The sequence below is a fragment of the Silene latifolia genome, chromosome 6, assembly GCF_048544455.1.
Source record: "Silene latifolia isolate original U9 population chromosome 6, ASM4854445v1, whole genome shotgun sequence".
In the NCBI taxonomy this organism is placed as follows: Eukaryota; Viridiplantae; Streptophyta; class Magnoliopsida; order Caryophyllales; family Caryophyllaceae; genus Silene; species Silene latifolia.
In genome coordinates this window covers 72,570,819-72,583,712 of record NC_133531.1, presented here as the reverse complement: position 1 = coordinate 72,583,712, position 12,894 = coordinate 72,570,819, and the positions used below count along the sequence as shown (strand labels likewise).

The 12,894-nt window shown below is 37.7% G+C and overlaps 1 non-coding gene across 1 annotated transcript; it reads right to left on the bottom strand.

The window, feature by feature from the left end:
- Nucleotides 1–1,204: 1,204 nt before the first annotated feature.
- On the bottom strand, nucleotides 1,205–1,311 carry LOC141589164 (small nucleolar RNA R71). The gene has a single exon (XR_012520113.1). It is a non-coding gene; the product is annotated as a small nucleolar RNA R71 (small nucleolar RNA).
- Between the last annotated feature and the right edge of the window lie 11,583 nt (nucleotides 1,312–12,894).

Sequence of the window (12,894 nt, the reverse complement as noted above, 5' to 3'; positions counted from 1 at the left end):
GTTAGATCATGCATGTGTTAAGTAGGGAAGATTAAGTCGACTTGTAGGTGTTGTACAATCCAAGAGATTCGGCTCCGGGACCCAAACTTTCCTAGGATTGTAAGATATAACCCAACTCAATCCATCACAACAATAATTGCTTGCTTATAATTTGAGAACATGTTTGTATGATCATATCCCATGATTCCCCTATGAACCCATGACACCCTAGTGCTTTTAATCAATTGTTTACACCCTTATTTCATCTACCTTGTTAGTTTATTTTCATTGCTATTTTAGTTTAGTGACCTTCTACATCAACCCAATTTGTGACACCCCTAGACACTACTAGTTACAATAGAATCTTCATTTCAATACCCGTCCCTTGGGATCCGACCTTTACTTGCCTCTTTACTAATTGTAGAGTTGTTTGTGAAGTATAAATTGTGTTTTGTATCGACCATTGACCAACGACCACATATGCTTAATTGTGAACACCAAATGGTTTGCCGATCAAAAATGGCGCCGTTGCCGGGGACGGTGTTTAATTGATTTAAGATTTCTTTTATTATTTTTAGTTGTGTCTTTTTCACCTTGGGGAAGTAAGACTCCTCAAGGTTTGTTCTAATTGTTTTCTAGTTGTTTGATATTTTGCATGTCTAGAAGGTTACAAAGAGATTTGTTACCTTTTGACCGTGAAATCGAAAGAACCTTGACGAATAATAGGAGACTTGTTAGGAGGAATTTGGGAGGTGTTGGTGAAGTTGTTCAACCCACTAGTGAGTTTGTCAATCCTTTCGCAATAGAAGGAGAAGAGAACCCATTAAACAATACCACACAAAATCCACCTACAATGCCTAAATTCTCGTCACACTCTATACCCACCGAGGAGGATTTACCAAATGGTACTCCTACCCCACAACATCTTACCGGAAACTTTATTGCCAAGTCCGCCTTCATCCAACTAGTTGAGAGGAGCCAATTCTGGGGAATGCCTAGTGAGGACCCTCATTCTCATATGGAAACATTTTGTGATTATTGTGAAGCTATCTCTCAAACGGGCGTGACTCAAGACCAAATAAGATGGGTCTTATTTCCTTTTTCGTTAATCGGCACCGTAAAGCAATGGTTGAAGGGCCTTGATAAGGCCACCCTTGGAATAGATTCTTGGAAGAAGCTAGCTCTAGCTTTCTACAAAAAATTCTACCCACCGGAGAAGACCAACATGCTAAGAGCTCAAATTACGGGTTTTAAGCAAAGGGATGAAGAATCTTTGTACGAAGCTTGGGAGCGGTTCAAGGGTATTTGTCGCTCATGTCCTCACCATGGACTTAGCGAATGGTTTTTAGTGCAACAATTTTGGAATGGTTTATATGAAGATTCAAGGAACATTCTCAATATGGGATCAAATGGAATGTTCACCGAAGTTGATGACAATCAAACATGGAACAAGATTGAGGAAATGGCGGTCCATAATTCGCAATATAGTAGGCCTCGCAAGGCTACTAGAGGAGGAAAGTATGAAGTGGACACCGTTACTCAATTGGGTGCTCAACTTAGTGCTCACATTGACACAATCAACTTGAAGTTTGAACAAGCTATGGCTAGACTTGAGGAAAGCTCAAAATCATCAAAGCATCATGTCAATGCCATGACGGCATCCTCATCAATCCCAAGCGGGATATGTGAGAATTGTGGAACCTTGGGTCATGACTCAAGTGAATGTAGGGGAACAACCGAGCAAGTCAATGCTTTCCAAGCTTACAAAAGTGGTACCCCTTATTCAAATTTTTACAATGAAAACACCAAGTTCCATTCAAATCTCTCATACAAAAGCCAAAATGTCCAAAACCCTCAAACAACATACACTCCACCACCCATGCGAAATCAAAATCAAAGACCCTTTTTCAATCAAAACCAAGGCTACCAAAATCAAAATCCATACAATCACCACAATGACCAAAGTTTTGATGTCCAAAAAGCGGTCCTTCAAATGCAAAAAAATCAACAAGAATTTTTCACCCAAATGCAAAAAGATAGCCAAGCAAAAGACACCACCATCAACAACATTCTAGCTCACACCAAGATGTTGGAAACACAATTGACCCAACTAGCATCTTCAAACTCACAAAGACAAAAGGGGCAATTACCACCTCAAGGTAATCCCCCTAGACATGAAACGGTTAGTGCCATTCACTTGAGAAGTGGTACAAGATATGAAGCACCGAAGAAGCAAGTTGAGGATGAAGTTGTGAGAGCTAGTGAGAATGAAGTTGTGGTGCAAGGTCCCAAGGAAGGGGAATCATCAAAAGAAGAAAGTTCAAAGAAAAATGAAGACAAAGCCAAAGAAAAGGAGCCCATTGTGATTAGACTTCCTTTTCCAAGTCGTCAAGCCAAGCCTAAATTTGATGATCAACTTGGAAAGTTCATGGAAATTGTGAAGAACTTAGAAGTCTCAATTCCTTTCACGGAATTAATCAATCACGTTCCGGCCTATGCAAAGTACATGAAAGATATCCTCACAAAGAAGAAGTCAATCCGGAAACTTGAGACTATCGCCTTCACTAAGGTGAGTAGTGCAATTCTTCAAGGGAGTTCACCTCCAAAGTTAAAGGATCCGGAAGCTTCTCAATACCGTGTACCATTGGCGACACAACGATCAACAAAGCCTTATGTGATCTAGGGGCTAGTGTGAGTGTCATGCCGTACTCGGTAAGTAAAAGGTTGGGAATGGGAGAACTTAAATGTACCAATATCACTCTTCAAATGGCCGATAGATCGACGAAGACACCGCTAGGGATATGGGAAGATGTCCCCGTGCGAATTGGGAAGTTTTTCATCCCGGTGGACTTTGTCATAGTTGATATGGAGGAAGATTCCAACATTCCAATCATCTTAGGAAGACCTTTCTTACACACCGCGGGGTGCGGTGATTGATGTGAAACATGGAGAGCTCACTCTAGAAGTGGGAGATGAAAGCATAACTTTTAATCTTGACAAGACCATGAGAGCTCCTCGTTTGCATGAGCCATGTTTCATGATTGATCATTATAGCCGAAAAGATGAAAAGAAGAAATCGGAACTCCAATGGAGGAAGAAAGTTGAAGATGCTCCATTCAAAGAGCAAGTGAATTGTGAAAAGGAGAGCTTGCAAAGCTCATCAAAATCAACCAAGGAAGAAGATGATGGCCTCATTGGCCAAGAGAAGAAATTGGGAGAGTTGTCTCCATCCAAGCAAGAGATTTTCAATGATCAACTCAATGAAGTTTGTGGTCTTTGGGACGATGAATTTGAAGGGATCTTTAATCCCTACATTGGGCATGCCATCGATCATGATCAACAACAAGGGCCACGGTCTATTGAGGACCTCTACAACAACAATGAACAAGCTTTTAATTACTTCTTCGAGGTGTTGAGCAACATCAACAACACCTTGAACATGCCTCCTTGACATCTCATCAAGAATGAGAGTTTGGTGGAGTCCTCCCTAAACCACCACTTGTAAATATTTCTAACTCCCTAACTTATATTCAATTTTTGTATTGCATTTTTTTTGTCATTTTTGGATTTATTTACTTTGATCAAAATAATTGTCATGAAAAGAGAGAAGTGAGGGAGGGACTAATGATTTTAACTGATGTGTAGTGCTTTACCTTAGTGTGGGGATGGCAATTGCCTAGGCTATTCATGCCTTAGTAGTGCCCCCACAATGAAGAACACAAGATTTGAAAGAAAGAAAGAAAGAATGATAAGGGAATGCGTTGGTGCACGGATGGAACTAAATCCGTGTACACAAGGACCAACCCGAGCGGATTCCTGAGAATCCGCTCGTCTGCGAGAGGATCCGAGTGTCTGCGAGAAGACGCCTCTTGGGCTGAGCTAAAATCGCAAATTCTTGATCGTTGAAGAATCCGAGCGGATTTACGGAAAGACGCCCGTCTCACGAGAATACGTCCGTCTTGTGGACAATCCGCCCGTCTTGCGGTGAAGAAAAACAAAGAAAAATCTCTGGACAAGAATCCGTCCGTCCTGCACGAAATCCGCCCGTCTCATCTCAGAAGAATCCGAGCGGATTCCCCAGAATCCGCCCGTCTCTAGGCGGGATTTTTGAAAATTTGAAGCTGAAGAATCCGAGCGGATTGCGCCTAATCCGCACGGATTGTCCCTGCGTCCTAATATTGTCGAGTTCTTTAAATACCCACCCCACCTTCATTCATTCATTCATTCACTCATAAACACTACCCATAACATCAAAACCCTCATTCTCTCCATCTCAAAAACAAAAACCCTCAACAAAACTCACCAAAATCAAATCAAACCATCTTTCAAATAACAAATCAATCACTCCATCTTCATTAACAATCAAAACCAAGCACAAAATCTTCACCTTTGAATTGATTTTTGTTCTCACAAAGGCAAAGCCTTTTACCTTCAAAATCGATTTGGGCATTCTACAAATTGAAGATTTTTGATCTTTTTCTTGGTTAGCTCATCAAATGGCAAGAACAAAGGGAGCAACAAAAGCAAAAGCAAAGGCACCAAAGACTACAACTCTCTCTCAAAGGCAAAAAGCTCTACAAATGAAGAAGGCTTTGGCAATGGTGGTATCAACACCAAGCTTGGAAGTGCAACCACCTCAACAAATTTCTATGGAAGCATCACCCTCTACTCCGGTAATTAATCAACTCTTGCATTACCCGGAGGTAACATTCATTTCCGATTCCCATAGAAATACATTTGTCAAGTTTGCTATGAAACAAATTCAATCCACCAAATTCATATGCCAAGATGCTTTAGAGAAGTTGGGTGTTCTTGAACAAATAAGAGTCTTTTTCAATGCCATGGGTTTAAAGAAATTGTTTGAAATGAAGGAAGTAACATACCCCTCCCTTGTCTTGGAATTCTTAAGTTCTTTAAAAGTGACAAAAGTTGAGAATAGGGAAAATATTGAGTTTCGTCTAGCTAACACTAGTAGACGCATTACCTTTCCGGAATTGGGTGCAATTTTGGGTCTTAGCGATGAACATAAATTTTATAAGCAATATGGGAAGTATGATCCCGAGCCTCTTTGGGAGGCAATCTCCGGGAAGAAATTTGAGGATTTTAAAGCTTGTCGTGCTCTTTTGGTCCATCATCCGGGCATAATAATATGGCACAAAGTTGTGGGAAATACCATAATTGCTAGGAAAGACACCAATCATTTCACGGGACTCGATTTTATTCTCCTTGAATCAACTTTGAATATTGGAAGAATTCACACCAAGCCTTACAATTCTTTGAGGCTATTGGTTGATAGATGGCTCCATGTAGATAGTGGGAAGAAGGGTCAAACCGTAATTGTTAATGGCGGCCTTGTCACGGTCCTAGCCAAGCACTTTGATCCTAATTTCAATAAGGATAGCAAGTACAAGGCTAAGGATGGTGGCCATCTTATTGATATGTCCACCTTGATTAACAAGTTTAAGTGGGTTGCTCACAATCCCCTTGATACCAAGTATGGGTGGCTTACAAGTGAGGCTCGATCATTCACTCTACCCGCAAAGATTTGCCGTCTTAGTGTCCACCGGACCAACTATTTACTTCCCCTATCCAAGGAAGCCGAGTACATCATTCAACAACAAAAGGGTGATCATGAAACTCCCTCCTCTTCCATTGTTATACCACCTTACCCCTATGATTATGAAGAGTTCAAACCGCAAGGAGTTGAAATTGGAAAAGATTATGTCACTCTTCTAATGCAAGCCATGCACAAGCAAGCTTATGAAGATCGGAAGAATGCTTATTTGGCTCAATATCCTCCCCTTCTACATCTAGCTAGGCAAGGACTCCTTGATCCATCTTGTCCTTTGCCTAGTTGGGCGGATAGAGAAGCCTTATTTCCGGGTGCATCAAGGGACGTGGTGGAAGGCAATGAGGTTGTTGGAAATGATGAGGAATTTGATGATAACATTGAGGAAGAAGCAAGTGGAGATAAAGAAAGAGATGGTGAAGATGGTGAAGAAAATGATGAAGAAGATAGTGATGAGGAAAGCAAAGAAGAAAGTGCCAAGGAAAGTGACAATGTGACCACTTCTCATGAGGGAAGTGATGGTGATAGTAGCATGATGGAAGACTAGCCTTGGAGATTCCTACTCTCCCACGGTTTGTCTATATCTCTTTGTATTTTATTTCATTTTGATCATTGTTGGTTTAGTCCTAGCAACATCAAAGGACTCACACCTCGGTTCCTTTGAGGTGTTCTTTATTGTTCCCACTTTTGTAAAATCCAAAATGACAATCTAGTTTCATGCATAGCATAGCATGTGCATGAACTCCCCCATGCTTTGACATTAGCAATAGTGTCTTACTTGGTTTGGGGAAGTTAATGCATACGCAATGGGAGGTAATTTAAATTATCCTCTCCGTCATAACAAAAACCATGCATCATGTAGTATAGCTTAGTGTAGAATTGCATTTAGTATAGAAATCATGCATCATCTTTGCATAATTTCCATCATTTTGGCCATTGAGGACAATGCCCATATTAGTGTGGGGATGGGAATTCTAACACTTAACTTTTATTCAAAAATCATAAAAATTTGAAAAAATTGAAAAAACCAAAAACAAGTTCATTTCCCTTGTATATATTGTCTTGTATATATTGTGTTTGTTTTATCCTTGTTCACTTTGATTGACTACGCCACATCCGAGACATGAGGATATTGAAGACCGCATGGTATGATCTTTCCAATCTCCTTTTTCCTCTTTATGTTAATGACTATGTGGCTTTATTTTGATTGATGCGGTAAAAACAATGTGAACTTAGGATTGCATTTAGTTTATATGTCATATTAGTTGGTAGAATCATATGCATTAGGATGTATATATGCTAAGTTGCATCATGGCATGTAGTTGCATGTTAGAAAATTTTGCGAAACCATCTATTTGGGAAGCTTGACAAGTGTATATAGGCCCTAGTAGATGCTTTTTCTTCTTAAGACTTTGCTTGTTAGAATACTTGTAAAACACCCTAGGATGTGTCATGCTAGTATCCTTTGACCCATGGTTTAAGGCCGAGTCAAGAGTACCTTGTGGTGTGATAACTCCTTGGCTACCGTTTATTCCAAGGTGACCCTTGAAACCATGCATACATCCATCATCCATGTTCTACCACATTTTTGTCATCAAAGGGAATGGGCACAAAAAGAAATCAATTTGAGTTCAATGAAATGAAAAGTGAAAGAAAGTTTGCAAAAATGCATCAAATGAAAAGAGGAGCAAAAATAGAACTCCTAAAAGCTTCAAATACAAGGCACCCTCGTTACTAATTGGGGTGACTTTGAAAATGTTCAAAAAGAAAAAAAAAAAAAAATTGTCAAGTATTGAAAAGCCAAAAATCAAAAAGAAATGGCAAAGAAAGTGTTCTCAAAAAGTCAAATGCCAAAGAAATTTGGGGGAAAAAAAACAAAAACAAAAGCAAACTCCCAAAGTGAAACTCAAATATCTATTGATCCCTTTATCCACCGTATCCATTTTTGTGCATGGTAGAGAGGGGACGACCCTTCTTCTTGTCTAGGCAAGAGGGGGAATTCCGCGATCCTCCGGTGTTTCTAACACCATGGGGAGTCTACTCTTGACAAAAGCATTTAACGATTGAGGACAAAGGTACCCTAGCTTGACACCTTTTGGAGGTGATTTATTGGTATCCTTCTAGGCTTAGTAGTTTGAACAAATTGCATCTATGAAGGATTGTGTACCCTTGAATTGCTTCCCTTGTAGATAATTTCCGCCACTTAGATGAGGAAAGTGGCTATTCTTTTTGTAGATGCATCCATTATGTGTTTTTGTGTGCTTAATGTTTGGATGTGTCGCCATTTTGGCAAGACCCACCTTGCCTTGCAAGAAGGCATCCTACCTCATGGTTGTCTTGTTGTGAGTTGAAGGGGCGGAGTGAGACCCGCTAATTGTCTCATATCGGCTATTATTATTAGGTTAGGTTAGTATTGGTCCTAGTCTTAGTCACCTCTTTACTCGGGACGAGCAAAGGTTCGGTTTGGGGATATTTGATGCGACCATAATTGGCGCATATTTAGCCCCCGAATTACCATTGTTTCCATGCTTTTTAGTGCCTATTTGGGTCATTTCTTATCTTTAGTTCTTTGTTTTGCATATTCTTTGAGATTTTGATCCCTTGGTAGGAAAGGAGTAAGAATCTTGCATTTTCATGGCAAAACAAGGCTAAATTGATCATATTCAATGACCAAGCATCAAGGAGAGACAAGACTAGAAGGCCTTTGTACATAGCATAGTAGAAGAGCATTGTTGAGAAAAGGATCCTTGAGTCCCCAAGGAAATCCCCAAGGAATTCATGAAGAAAAGGGAAGAAAAAGAAGAAGGAAAGCTGCTGAACTACAATCCGAATGGATTGTAGAAAATCCGCCCGTCCTCGCCAGTCCGAGCGTCCTCACCAGGAATCCGCTCGGATTCCCCATGCCCAGTCCGAGCGTCTTGTTCCTTGATCCGCTCGGATCGTCCATCCCAGATCCAGCCGTCCCGACTCCCAGCCGCATGGATCACAGCACAGCACAGTTTCGTTCTTCAAGCTACGAAATGGAGAAGCCCTTCTCTCGGATAATCCCGGAGGCTCCTTGCTCAACTTAAAAAGTGTAATTACTAGTTTAGCCCTTAGTTAACCCTAATGCATCCTCCCTAATTTTCACTATAAATACCCCATTAGTCTAATTAGAGGAGCATGTTCTTCTTATCAAATATTAGAGTAGTTAATATCAATCAAATCTCTCTTCAATATTGTAATCAAATATTAATCAAGTTTTAATCCAAGTTTTAGTTCTTCAATCTCTCTCTTGTTCTTACTTTATTTTGGGTAATTAGAAGATTATTGGGTTTATTGGGAGATTGACAACCTTCCATCAATCATCAAGTTCTTCTATTATTCTTTGCATTATTATTTTGGAATCATTAGTAGGTATAATCTCTTAATCCCTTTTTAATTATTGCTAATTACTTTCATTTATTCATCATGTTTCATTATGTTAGTATGATTGACAACCTTTCTAGCATGATCAATATGATAATGAGTGAGTAGTCTCTTAGCTAGGGTTTAATGGGTGATTAGGGGAAACCAACATGGGGAATGATTCATGCTTAAATTAATATGCTTTCATATCTTATTTGCTTGCTTGTTTTGATCTTAATACATGCACATGTTATATTTGATGAAATGCTAAGCCTATGAATCCTTGCATTTACTATCATCTTCTATCCTTTCAACTTGACTTGTAAGACATAACCCAACTCGAGTCTTGTTAGATCATGCATGTGTTAAGTAGGGAAGATTAAGTCGACTTGTAGGTGTTGTACAATCCAAGAGATTCGGCTCCGGGACCCAAACTTTCCTAGGATTATAAGATATAACCCAACTCAATCCATCACAACAATAATTGCTTGCTTATAATTTGAGAACATGTTTGTATGATCATATCCCATGATTCCCCTATGAACCCATGACACCCTAGTGCTTTTAATCAATTGTTTACACCCTTATTTCATCTACCTTGTTAGTTTATTTTCATTGCTATTTTAGTTTAGTGACCCTGTACATCAACCCAATTTGTGACACCCCTAGACACCACTAGTTACAATAGAATCTTCATTTCAATACCCGTCCCTTGGGATCTGACCTTTACTTGCCTCTTTACTAATTGTAGAGTTGTTTGTGAAGTATAAATTGTGTTTTGTATCGACCATTGACCAACGACCACATATGCTTAATTGTGAACACCAAATAGCTTCGATCAGGCGTCTTCAAGGGAATCTGGGCGTCTTCTGGGCTTGTTGCCCGGGCGTCTTTGGGAGAAGACGGCCGGATTGTGGAGGTGGAGGACGGGCGTCTTCCAGTCAATCCGCACGGATTGCTGGACAGCTTCACTTCTTTCTTCTTTTCTTCCTTTCCTTCATAAAATCCTTGGGGATTTCCTCGGGGATGCAAGGATCCTTTCGCGTCATTGCCCAACTACTATAATATGTACAAAGGCCTTCTAATCTTGTCTCTCATTGATGCTTGGTCATTGAATTCAATCAATTTAGTCTCATTTTGCCATGAAAATGCAAGGTTTGCACTCCTTTCCTACCAAGGACACAAAACCTCAAATAATATGCAAAACAAATAACTAAAGACAATAAATGACCCAAATATGCACTAAAAAGCATGGGAACAAGGCTAATTTGGGGACTAAATATGCGCTAATTATGGTCACATCAACTACCCTAGCATGAAAGGCTGTTACCATATCGGTTGCCCGAGGTTAGTACATATCAAAAGCGTCTGTCCTAACACATTTATTAAAGTATAAAGAGTTAGCGATTACATTATCTCAAACCAACTCAAATATAAAAGTATAAGGTCTCAATACAACAGAGAAATCAAAGACAACTAAACTTGTAACAGCGGAAGCTAGACTCGTAGCGATGACTCCCCATGACTGCCCCATAGCTAAACATCTGCATTACCTGTCAAACCTGCTCACCATCCCCGAATGGATCACAGTAGATACCACAAACCAAAACGGGGTCAGTACCATTCAATCAATACAAGACTGTGGGCATGGGCTGTTGGGAAATGTGTCCTCAACAATAGTGCGATCACATGATTTAAATATCATTGTTAAATCTCATTTTAAAGAATACAATTGGGAAGTAATTTTGTTACTGTCAACTGGTCAACATATATCGGTAATGATTGGCTGACTAGAGTTTGACATTACTGTCGTGTGACGGTGGTGATCAGTTGACCCCCTAGGTCATACCTAAAGGGCAATACACTTAATTGATTATTTAATTGATCGTATAATGTTGCGAGTTAATTAAATTACTTGAAAAATTGACGGACGATTTTGGAAGTAAAATTTACGTATCAAATTGAAATGTGATTAAATGAGATACGGTCTGAGTAATCGAATTGTATCATTACTCGGATGAAATTATTGTTTAAAGAAACAATTGGATTTGAATGAATTATTATAAATGCGATTTATAAACGGTAAAATATTTTGGCATAAGTAATTATGATATTACTAAGTCGATTTTTGTATGTGACGTATTTTTATTAATACGTTGATTTTTAATATGTTAAAAATTACATAACAAATTTATGTCACACATGACATGTGACATGTTGACATTTGACAAAAATAATATGGATTCCATATTAACATATGTGCCGAAATTGGGAGGATATTTGAACAAATATTGTGTTTGTTTAAATTAATGGGAAACATAATGATGATTACTCATATATAGGCTTGCATACCTAATGCCTTTTGTGTAAGAGCACAAAGGCCATGCATAGGCCATTTTCCCTCACCCTACCCGGTTCTCCCTTGAAAAGAACAAGGGTTCTTTTTCTTTTATTTTGATCTTTCACTATATTGTAGAGTGTTAGAGAAAATACATTATTCATATCACAAAATTATTTTTAGTGAGACAAAAATAATCTCTCTTCCTCTCCTCTTCTCTCAACCGGTTTTGAGAGCTCAAAACCAAACATTTTTGGTTCAAATTTTTCATAAGATTAATATTATACTAGTATTCATAATATTAATTAGATTAAGTGTTAAAGCCTTGGGTATAAAGCTTGGGGAGAGATCTTATTCTTAGATCTTGTTCATCCATTGGAATAGCTCAAGAACAAGAAGAGAAAGGTGATCTCTCTTGTGCCCAATATAGCCGAAATATTGAATGTAAGGACATTATTTCTCTTCTCTTTTATTAATGTTTGCATGCATAAAATCCGTTTTAATTTTATGACAAATTAATTAGACATATACGAGTATGTTATATATGTATATAAATATACATTTCCTTCAATCGGTATCAAGAGCCACGGTTGTTTGCATGCAAATTGGTTAAAAGTTTTTCCGAGTTATATGAATAACAAAATAAAACTTGTAAAATTTGTGTTATTATGAAATATCACGAAATAATTACATGCATGTTAATATTTCTGGTCCTAAAGTGTTTTAGGATTTTTTGGTTAATTTTTCGGATTTTTATTGTTCATATTTAATAATAATGACATTTAAATGTGATTTTATGAGTAAAAATGTCATTTTTGGTCGAAAATTAGCTATACTTCGAATTTTAAGTTGGTTTTTGGATATGTTGTTACATATATTATTTTGAGATAACCTGTAAATTTTCATAATTTTTGCACTTGTTATGCTCGAAAAATGAATTTTTCACTATTAAATTCGGATTTAAGAGAAAAATAGGTTAATATGAGTTAAATTTCGAATCTGGTCATAGAAAATTTATATGTTGTCACATGCAATTTTACAAGATGTGTGTAAAATAATTGGCTATAAAGAAGTCTTTTAGCATGATTTATGAATTTTTGAAGAAAAATGGCATAAATAGTGACATTATTAGTTGAAAATTAATAAAACATATTCTATGACTTAGGAAAAACGTTTAATGTTGCATTTTATTATATTTTTCAGATCTAAAATTGAAAAGTTAATGAAAATAATTTTTCCATGTTTTTATGATTATTTTATTAAATATCGATAAACCGCAACATTGTTTTTCCGGAAAAATTTCGAAATTTTTAACCTAAGATTTTGAACATTATGAGTGTCATGGGATTTTTCCAGAATGTTCATGAATTTAAATTTCAAATTTCAAATTTATTTGAAATTTTTCGATTTATTTGAAGTTTAATGGCTTATTTTTGTAATTTTTGGTCCTTTTATGAACAATTTTATAAATAAAGGTTAATTATGGTCAAATTATTGGTGAAGACTATATTTTGAGTCCTAAGAGGTTAGGGTAATTAACTTATGCATAAATATGAGTTTATGTATTTTTGTGATTATAAAATGTTGAAATCACGCAAATCCGTAAAAACCGAGTAATATA